Source organism: Sander lucioperca, chromosome 17 (genome assembly GCF_008315115.2).
Source record: "Sander lucioperca isolate FBNREF2018 chromosome 17, SLUC_FBN_1.2, whole genome shotgun sequence".
In the NCBI taxonomy this organism is placed as follows: Eukaryota; Metazoa; Chordata; class Actinopteri; order Perciformes; family Percidae; genus Sander; species Sander lucioperca.
In genome coordinates, this window is record NC_050189.1 from 861,526 (window position 1) to 871,349 (window position 9,824).

At 40.7% G+C, this 9,824-nt stretch overlaps 1 protein-coding gene across 1 annotated transcript in view; it reads right to left on the reverse strand.

Annotated features, from left to right (window-relative positions):
* The window catches only part of LOC118493647 (coxsackievirus and adenovirus receptor-like), a 40,775-nt gene extending 40,088 nt beyond the window's left edge, over nucleotides 1-687 (reverse strand). Inside the window, exon 1 of the mRNA XM_035994230.1 lies at nucleotides 684-687. The gene's annotated coding sequence lies outside the window, so the exon portion shown is untranslated. The remainder of the gene's footprint in view (nucleotides 1-683) is intronic.
* Nucleotides 688-9,824: the final 9,137 nt, after the last annotated feature.

A 9,824-nucleotide genomic window follows, 5' to 3' on the forward strand; every position in this document is an offset into this window, starting at 1 on the left:
GTCAAAAATCACACCCAGATTCTTGGTAAAAGGTCGAATATGGGAACCTAAAGTACCAAGAGCATCAACACAGGCACTAAAATGTACAGCGCGACCAAACACAACAATTTCAGTCTTATTATCATTGAGACAGAGAAAATTCTGATCCAACCAAATTTTGATATCACTCAAGCAGTTCAACAAAGGCTGGACAGTGTCCTTGTCATAGTTTTTTACAGGCAAATAGATTTGTACATCGTCTGCAAAACAGTTGGAAAGAAATGTTATGTTTTTTTAAAATGGACCCTAAGGGCAGCATGTACAGAGAAAAGAGCATGGGTCCCAAAATGGAACCTTGGGGGACCCCACAAGAAAGAGGGGCAGCAGATGAAGAGCAATTCCCAAGGTGGACAGCAAAACTCCTATCTGCCAAGTAAGATTCAAACCATTTTAGGGCTATGCCCGTAATGCCAACACTTTGTTTGAGTCGGGATAAGAGGATAGAGTGGTTGACAGTGTCAAAGGCAGCAGTCAAATTTAAGAGCACTAGAACAGCGGAGTTTCCTGAGTCAACCGCTAAGAGAAGGTCGTTATAGACTCTTAGAAGGGCAGTTTCAGTTACTGTGGCGGGGCTTAAAACCAGACTGGAACTTTTCATAAATACTAAAATCATCTAAAAATGATTGTAGTTGATTAAAAACAACCTTCTCCAATATTTTAGATAAGAAGGGAAGTTTAGAAATAGGTCTAAAATTAGACAAAACTGAAGGATCCAGATTTTTCTTTTTTAAAAGTGGTTGCACGACAGCATGTTTAAAAACAGCTGGAACACACCCTGAGCTGAGAGATGTGTTAACCAGGGATAAAATACTGGACCCAACAGTGTTAAAGACATCTTTGAGTAAGCGGGCAGGGATACTGTCCAGCAGGCAGTTTGCAGGACGAAGCTGCTTAACTACGTCCGAGAGAACGTGTAATGTAACTGGCTCAAACTGCTGGAAGACAGCTGGGCATAAAGAAGGAACAGAGGGGTCACTGGTAAAAGCAGGGGATAAAAAGCTCAGGCTAACAATTTTATCTATGAAGTGTTTCAGGAAGTTTTCACACAACAATATGGATGGCACAGCACAGTCAGTTTCACAAGGGTTAACAAGAGAGTTGAACACTTTAAAGAGAACCTAGAGGCCTCTGGGTGTTACTAGCAACCAGGTGAGATAAAAAATGATTTTTAGCAGATTTTACTGCTCCCTGGTATTTATGTAAGGTGTCCTTTAAAATGTGAAACGACACTTGAAGTTTGTCCTTCTTCCACTTTCTCTCAGCAGTTCTGCAGGCACGTCTGAGAGAGCGGGTATAGTCATTTAGCCAAGGTTCTGTAAGCGCTTTAGTGCGTTTCTCCCTCCGTGGAGCAACAGAGTCGAGTATCTTAGTACAAGTAGAGTCAAAAAGGTTGGTGAGTTCCTCCACATTAAGATTACAATCTTCAATACTGTACTGCTGTACTGAGTCTTTAAAGGCAGCAGAAAACTGTGAGGCAGTTAGAGGATTAATTGCACGCACACTGCGTGCAGGAGCAACAGTTGAAGTGTCCGAGCAGGGGACAACTATAGTAAATACAACGGGCAGATGATCCGACATACAAGTGTCACATATTTCATCAATGGCAACATCTAAGCCATATGACAGTATGAGATCCAAAGTATGTCCTTTTTCATGTGTCGGGCCAGAGACAGACTGCGTAAGATTAAAAGAGTCAATAAGATTAAGAAAATCCTTAGACATAGGTCTGGATTCGCAGCACACATGTATATTAAAATCACCAACAATTAAAAAGCGATCATATTTTAACGCAATCCCAGCCACAAAGTCAGCAAAGTCCTGAATAAAATCCTTGTTAAACTTTGGAGGTCGATACACCACCGCACATAATACAATCACTGGAAGATTCGCCTCAAACAGCTGCAGCTCAAAGCTAGAGCAGCTGTCAAACGGAATCTCCCGACACTGAAAGGCACACTTAAACGCAGCGGCTAGTCCTCCACCTCTACCTGTGGTCCGAGGGGAACTGAGGAAGCCACATCGAGGAGGAAGAAGTTCAGAGAAAGGCGTGAACTCGCCATCATGAAGCCAGGTTTCTGTTAAGAACATAAAATCCAACTCACGAGAAGTGAAGAAGTCATTGAGGAGAAAAGTCTTGTTGGATCCTTTCTCTCGGCACGGTGGGAAGGGAGCGGATGGCCTGAACAGGCTGCTAACGTTAGCTTGCTAATAGCACCCAATATGCCTTCATGCCAAAGGTGCAATTTGTAATATATTTACTGTGTTAAATCCAAAAATGACCACAATGCCAGACAATGCTAAGTTGAAATACTATCTTTTCTGACAACAATGCTAAAGCCAGTTAGTCTGGCTATCACCAGACCAAGCTCAATATTTTCAATATAGTCTGCTTTGTATTTTCTCTGCACAAGAGGCGTGATCAACGGGCATAGTTCAAATGACTCTGTACGCATTTGGATAGTCCTTCAACCAATCAGACGACGTAGCAGCGACAGCGGCATCAATGGGTTGCTGCCATGGGGTGCTGCTGGGGAAAAAACACGATTCACTGATTGAGAGATCGATGTGCTCCTAACAGAGGTAGAACATCGAAACAAAATCCTGTTTGGAAGCCTTAACCCTTGTGTGGTGTTCATATTTTTGTTACACAGCCTTAATAATTAACCTAGTCGTAGTAGTCTGTCGACATGAGAGCCACACCGCAACTCACTTCCACCTGCACCGTCCACCGATCGCAGCATGCCGATCAATGACTGTACAGAAAGAGCAAAGTCCTGGAATGCATTGCAAACTCCGAATCTGACTGGTGGTGAATGAAGGATGCTGGCTAGTTCACTTTGGACCAACTGCCGTGGCTGGCTATACTTTGCCTTAAGGGCAGCAAGGGCAGAGGTGTAGGGAGTTGAGGCGTGCATATAAGACTTTGCTAGCTTGTACGCACTGGGCAGCCTTAAGTGGTCCATTAGAACCTGGAACTGATATTGTTCAGAGAGGTGAGCATGGATATCTAACAGGTTCTCCAATGCCATATTAAGCAGAACAAAGTCACTTTCCCTTCAACTCTCAAAATAAGGCAGTCTTGGCTTGGGGATGCCAAAAGCAGTGGCCACCAACAACTCCATGATGCTGGCTCCTTCTGATGTCCTTTCAATGGGCTTAAGCAAGGAAAGAGGTGCAGGTTTCTCAGGAGCAGGATCTGAGGGTCTTTGATTCTTAACAGGACGAGGTGCGGTCTGCACTAAATGGAGGAACGAAGGAGGTGAGGGAGTTGCTTGTTCTGGACTGGACGTGTGAACTACTGGGTGGCTCCCTTGAACAGGATGGAGAGTCTCAGACTGACTCACAGCATTAACGCTGAGGTAAGGATTGGAACAAAGAGGTGGTTGGCTGATTCACTGGAACGGGATCAGAGACAGATGTTTGAGGACCAACAGCTGCTCTGAGAACAGGTCAACAGGTTCACCTGTATCCAAAACTCTGGAGCTCATTGAAAAAGGAGCCAGCTCTTGAGGTGGCAGAGCAGGTGGATGTCCTGCGGTCACTTCTCCGGTGAATGAGGTTATTAGCCGAGCCTCTTCCAATTCTCGTTGAACTCTCCGCAGCAGTCGCTGTAGAGTCAGAGATCGGGAAATCCTCTCTCGCTCCATCAAAGCTGCTTGTGCTTGCCTGTCCAGTTCTCGAGCCAGGCCATCTAGGGCTTGTTCCTCCTGGATTTGACTTTGGAGCTCTTGCAGTTCTCCAAGTTTCCTCCTCTGCTTCAAGCAATCATGGCTGCCTGTAGAGGGGTGAGCTCCACCTGGTGGCTCTTGCGCAAGCTTCGGAAACTTCCACTGCCATAAGTGTAAGGCCTTCTTCGACCTTGGTAATGACTCACGCTTATCCCTCTTGCCTCTAGATCTGTTAGGTCTCCCCTCTCCCTGTGAGGGTGGAGCTGGTTGTGGAGCTGGTTGTGGAACTGAATGCTCCTCCGCCGATTTGGGCTGGACATAATCGTGGGTGATTTCTTCTTCCTCCACTTCTCTCTGGCTGCTTGGCTGTGATGAGGGAGGCTTTTGGGCTTACTAGAGGCTTTCCCATCAGGAGCCGGGAAGCCATAGCGGTCAGGTTGGTGCCTCTCTTGCCTGGATAAGGTGCTACTGGGTTTGACTGGGAGAGCCCTCTCCAACTCCCACTCTTTTTCATCTTTTCCATCCATACCAATGCCTGCCATTTACCAAGTGAGGGATACCCTCACTCGAAGGACCATTGTAGGAACTGTAGGATGGTTGATGGGAATGGTTCAGGTGGAGTGAGGGTGGGGAACAGACAGAGTCTCAGTCAGAAGACATCAGATGATATTGAGTGATGAATGAATGAAGCAGGGAGAAGGCAGGGTAATGCAACACCAGTGTTTTTTTTATTTTATCATTCAGGTTGAATTTGATTAATTGCATTGTCTGTGTGCTGCAGAAAGGGCTAACAAAGACATAATACAATTAGTGAAAAGTGGTCAATTAACACATACTTCAAACAAACACAAATGCACAGGCTTTAAGATAATACAACAAACAATCTATCCACATTGCTTATGGCAAACTGACAGTAACTCATGGCATAAAACACAGTCAAAATGATAAATTGACTCGTTAACAGGATGCATGGAGTGTTGGCAGAGAGTGCATAGAATGTGTGAAATTGTAAACATTTTGGATAGAAAAACATGCACTGTGTGGTGTGGTGTGTCTTTCCAGTAGCATCCTGATGGGATATGTCACTGGCTGGTAGGCCCACCAATTCATAGTGATTTGGAAATCATTAAAAACATTTATATCCTGACTGAATAACAATATTTCACCACTTAATTGATCAATTTTGATTGAAATCAGACACTGTTTAGTTAGGTGTCATGTAGGGAGCACCCTGATGGCAATGTGGGAACACTGGTAGGCTAATTTATAACCATAAATTAGCCTACCAGTAATAACCATTAAACCTAATGGTTATGAAATCAGGGAAAACAATATCCTGACTGTGCGTATGTTTTACACTTTGATCAAGTGTGATTGAAATCATACACTGTTAGTGAGGTTTCATGCAAGGGACATATGTAGGTACATAGCTTGGTGATTTACTGGTTCTGATATCAAAAACATTCACGTTCACTCAGATCGGTAATGCTTTATGTTAATAAAAACATGTGCCTTATCCCTTGTGTTGTCTTTGGGTCAAATTAGACCTGTTTTCAAAGAAATATGGGTTTCTTTCAACCTAATTAACCAAAAATAACATGGGTGGTTCCCAATGACATTCTTCGCAAATAAAATAAATGATCACTACTTTCATTGAATTTTTGGTGTTTTATTTAATTTTAATGCATTTCTGGTCTTCCCGGGTCAATTTTGACTGGCACTATTGTGCTTTACAGCAGATGAACACACACACACACACACACACACACACACACACACACACACACAAATGCACATGCACACACACACCCCACAAACACACACATTCGTACAAACAGCAGCTGAGAACTACCTCATGTAATGGATCACATTATTGTGCTTTCAATTTACATGTACACGCACACACACACACACACACACACACACACACACATACGCACATCCTCGCGAGACAACAGCTGAGACCCGCAATATATCACACTATTCCTTTCCTGACATACAAATGTACACAGACACACGCAGGAACACACACACATGCGCGCATGCACACCCAAACAAACACACACATAAATACAACTACTACAGATTTGTGAACTTGTTATAACACCTTTGATGTGTCTTTTCCTAAATGGAGACAAGACAAATTTTCCGTAAATTAGTTTTGTCCTTTTAGTTTAGTCTCCGTTGTTGGTGAATACAATTGCATCAGTTAATTTTGACCTGGGGATATCCTGGCTAATAATTGTCACATACTTACATACATACATGCCATTAATCCAAAACAACTAATGATCTCTCCTCATGTTGTTCAGAAATTAGGTATAATTTCATGTAAATGAGGTCTTGACTGGAAGAAATAAAAACAACTTGTGATTAAAGTAGTTACACAGAATTGAGTGATAAATTATAATTGTCTATGCTGTATAAACTAGCAAAACAGACCAGGACACTTTTTAACCGGGAAGACAACAGGTGTGATTATTGGCTACATGGTTTCAAAACAGTATCTTTCAGTAATAAAATAACATATACCAGTCAGTGATTATCCATAAACATAGATTCATCATCTATAATAAAAAATAATTTATGCTTATTTCCCACAAAATTAGGTATTATTTCATTATTTCAATTCATGAAATAATTTTTTTTTATCACCATAAATAAAAACTAAGTGTAAAACTAGTGGTAATGAGTTGGAATTAAGTTGTGTATGTAATAGAATTGGGTGAATTGTGCTCCTATTGTAAAATATGAGAGAAGATGTAGAACATCGAAACAAAATCCTGTTTGGACGCCTTAAACCCTTGTTGTTCATATTTTTGTTACACAGGCTTAATACTTAACAGATTTAGCTCAATTACCAATGATATTTACATCATTTATGGTTTATATTTGCCATTTACCCCTGTGAGATCACATTTATGATCATATGATCATTTTCGTTTTTTGTGAGAAAACAACGAAATTCAATTATAAAAAAGATAAAAAATAGAAACAAGATTTTTTATCATTATTGGTGCATTTCTTAGAACTTAATCAGAACAGGTGAAAGGCTTGAAATGTAACAATGTTGTGACTTTGTGTGGGAATAGCAGATGCAGAAAGACAACATTCCCACACACAGACACCTATAATCAGACACGCCCACAGAGACGCACAAAGACTCACATGCAGGCTGTGCGCTATGCATCCAGAGTACTTTATCCATGTGATATTTCATGTTACCATCGGAGTTCACTAAAACGCAGTCTAAAAAACCTTGGAAGCATTACGCACGATCACACGTATGGTCAAAAGGTTGCGGAAAACTGGGCACATTTTTACGCATGGAAAACACAGGTCTTTACGAGAATTATGAGGAGTACTGGAAAATATTTGTATTCACGTTGACATGGGAAACATTTCAGATATTCATTCAAAGACCCCCTACCCCCTTTCAGGATCTGAATGTATGTACAAGAGCTGTGGTGGCCTGTGTTGCAGTTTTGAGCTCAGTCTTTCAGACAAAATTACCAACTTTTGAGCTCAGTCTTTCAATACCTCCAATAGTGGTAATGTCTGGTGGTCATAAGGTCATCCATTAGGTGAGTACTCTGCACACAGGTGTTGAAAGTAACATTCTATGCCATATGTCACAAACACATAAAACATGTAGAGCAGTGTGAGACCCCATTTCTGTCAGGGCTGCCTGACAGAAATACACACAATGGTCACTTAGCGTTTGAGGTGTTTGTTTGAGGTGAATCAACACTAATAATAACAAGTTATGAAGTACATGCAAATAGGAGATCGTAATGAAGAAAAAGGTGGTGCAATTAAAGCCATGTCACAGTAAAGACTTCTTAATTGCACCACTTTCTTCGTCATCACCATTCTTGGAGTGCATAGTCCTTTTTTTCAAGGACTTATTGTATGCTGCATGATGGCACTGCTGGCCCTGCAGGAGGACTAATCCCCAATGGAAGAATCATGAGAGAAATGGACCATGACCCTAAAGCTTGTGCTCTTGGATCTATGTACTGAATTGGGTCCAGTAGAGAGGGCAACACGCCGGAACCGTGCCATCCCGGTCCAAATACAGGTCCTGTCCACTCTGGGGGAAAAGCGGCTGTTTCCAGAGGGAAATGGTAGACAACTAAGTGTTTTTTTTTTATAAATATATATATATATAATATATTATATTATATCCCACTGCGATACATCAACCAATATGTCAAGACACTTAACCCCTAGTTGCTCTGGAGCAGGAGTGCGACCTCTGACATATATAGCAATTGTAAGTCGCTGTTGAACTGTTGAACTGTTGAACTGTTGAACTGTTGAACGTACACATGTTCCACCAAAACAAGTTCCTTCCTGGGGCTATTTACCAAAGATATCATTACAGTCAATAAAACTGGACTGATAACACTTTCCTGTGGGGTTCCATTCTCTATTTCTACAGACTTTGAGCCGACACTACCAACCATTACATGTATTCATTAAAACATAATTTATCCAATTAAACATGAAAATGGCCGAGGCTGGTCAAAGGGTCAAACTGTGTCCTCAATCGTCAGACTATTCGTCGACAGAATTCAATTAAATTTCAATTAAATTTTATTTATAGTATCAAATCATAACAAGAGTTATCTCGAGACACTTTACAGATAAAGTAGGTCTAGACCACACTCTATAAATGATAAAGCCCCAACAATTCAAGTAGTAGTAGACAGAACAGGTATGTAATCTAACAGGCACTGTACTGTACTGTATACTTTCTGTATACTTTCTGTAATGTTTCAGACAATATTACAGTATTCCACTTGCATTTTACAATACACAGTAGTATACTTTAAACAGTGACATTTTATCTTACTCAAGTTTTGTGTTTTGCATAACTATATTTTTTCCACACAGGACTGCAAGACAACTTCGCACCATGGTTGTAGAAAACAATGCCATAAGACTAAGGGAGATAAAGAGTGCTTAAACAGCATTACAGTAGTTTCTCAACAGAAACTCTCACAAACATGTTAATATGAAGTGACTGTAATGCTGTTTAAGTGAAGGAAACAGGGTTTACACATTATAAGATTCTCTGTGGAGGCCAAAACGCATATTTCCTGCATAGAGACATGTGAACTTCTGCTGAGAAACCACTGTAAAAAGCTCTCTGGAGGCCTGGACGAAAGTTAAGTGCATAGAGAAATGTGTAAAGGAACTTCTGCTGAGAAACCACTGTACTGCTGTTTAAGTGAAGGAAACAGGGTTTACACATTATAAGATGCTCTGTGTGTTTATATATATATATATATATATATATATATATATATATATATACAGTGCTGCTCGTAAGTATTCATACCCATGGTCAAGTTGACTAAAAAGAGGATTAAAAAAATCATCTTTTGGAAATTGATCTTAATGCCTTAATTAAAAAAATGAGGAAAAATCCAGCCTTCTAAGAACACCAATTTTTTTTGTGAATGAATAATGTATTGTAAATAAATAAATGTTCTTCCTTAAAATACAGGGTCCATAATTATACATACCCCTATGTTAAATTCTCATAGAGGAAGGCAGATTTTTATTTTTAAAGGCCAGTTATTTCATGGATCCAGGATACTATGCATCCTGATAAAGTTCCCTTGGCCTTTGGAATTAAAGTAGCCCCACATCATCACATACCCTTCACCATACCTAGAGATTGGCATGGTTTTATTTCAGTTAGCCTAATAGCTGGTTTGATTTGCATTGATATGGATCTTATCTCAGTTAGCTATTAGGCTAACTGAAATAAAACCATGCCAATCTCTAGGTATGGTATATATATATATATATATATATATGACCCCCACATCTAGCACACTTGGTTTTCCTTGGCACTGCTGCCTTTGGCATTTCTAGCACCTAAGATGTTTGGGAATGTATTATCTCACACCGTAATTCTATTTGCACTGATTTAAGGACGGTTCTCTCAAATTGCACTACCACAGATAGTTTCCTTTAGTGATCCATCTCGTTTACTTTTTAGCCTTGTGGCTTCAATCACTTTACTTTCTTTCTCCGGCCAATCTCCCGCTCTCCCGTGACATGGTATAATGCCATGTCACTCGCGAACAAGGTACTTCAACT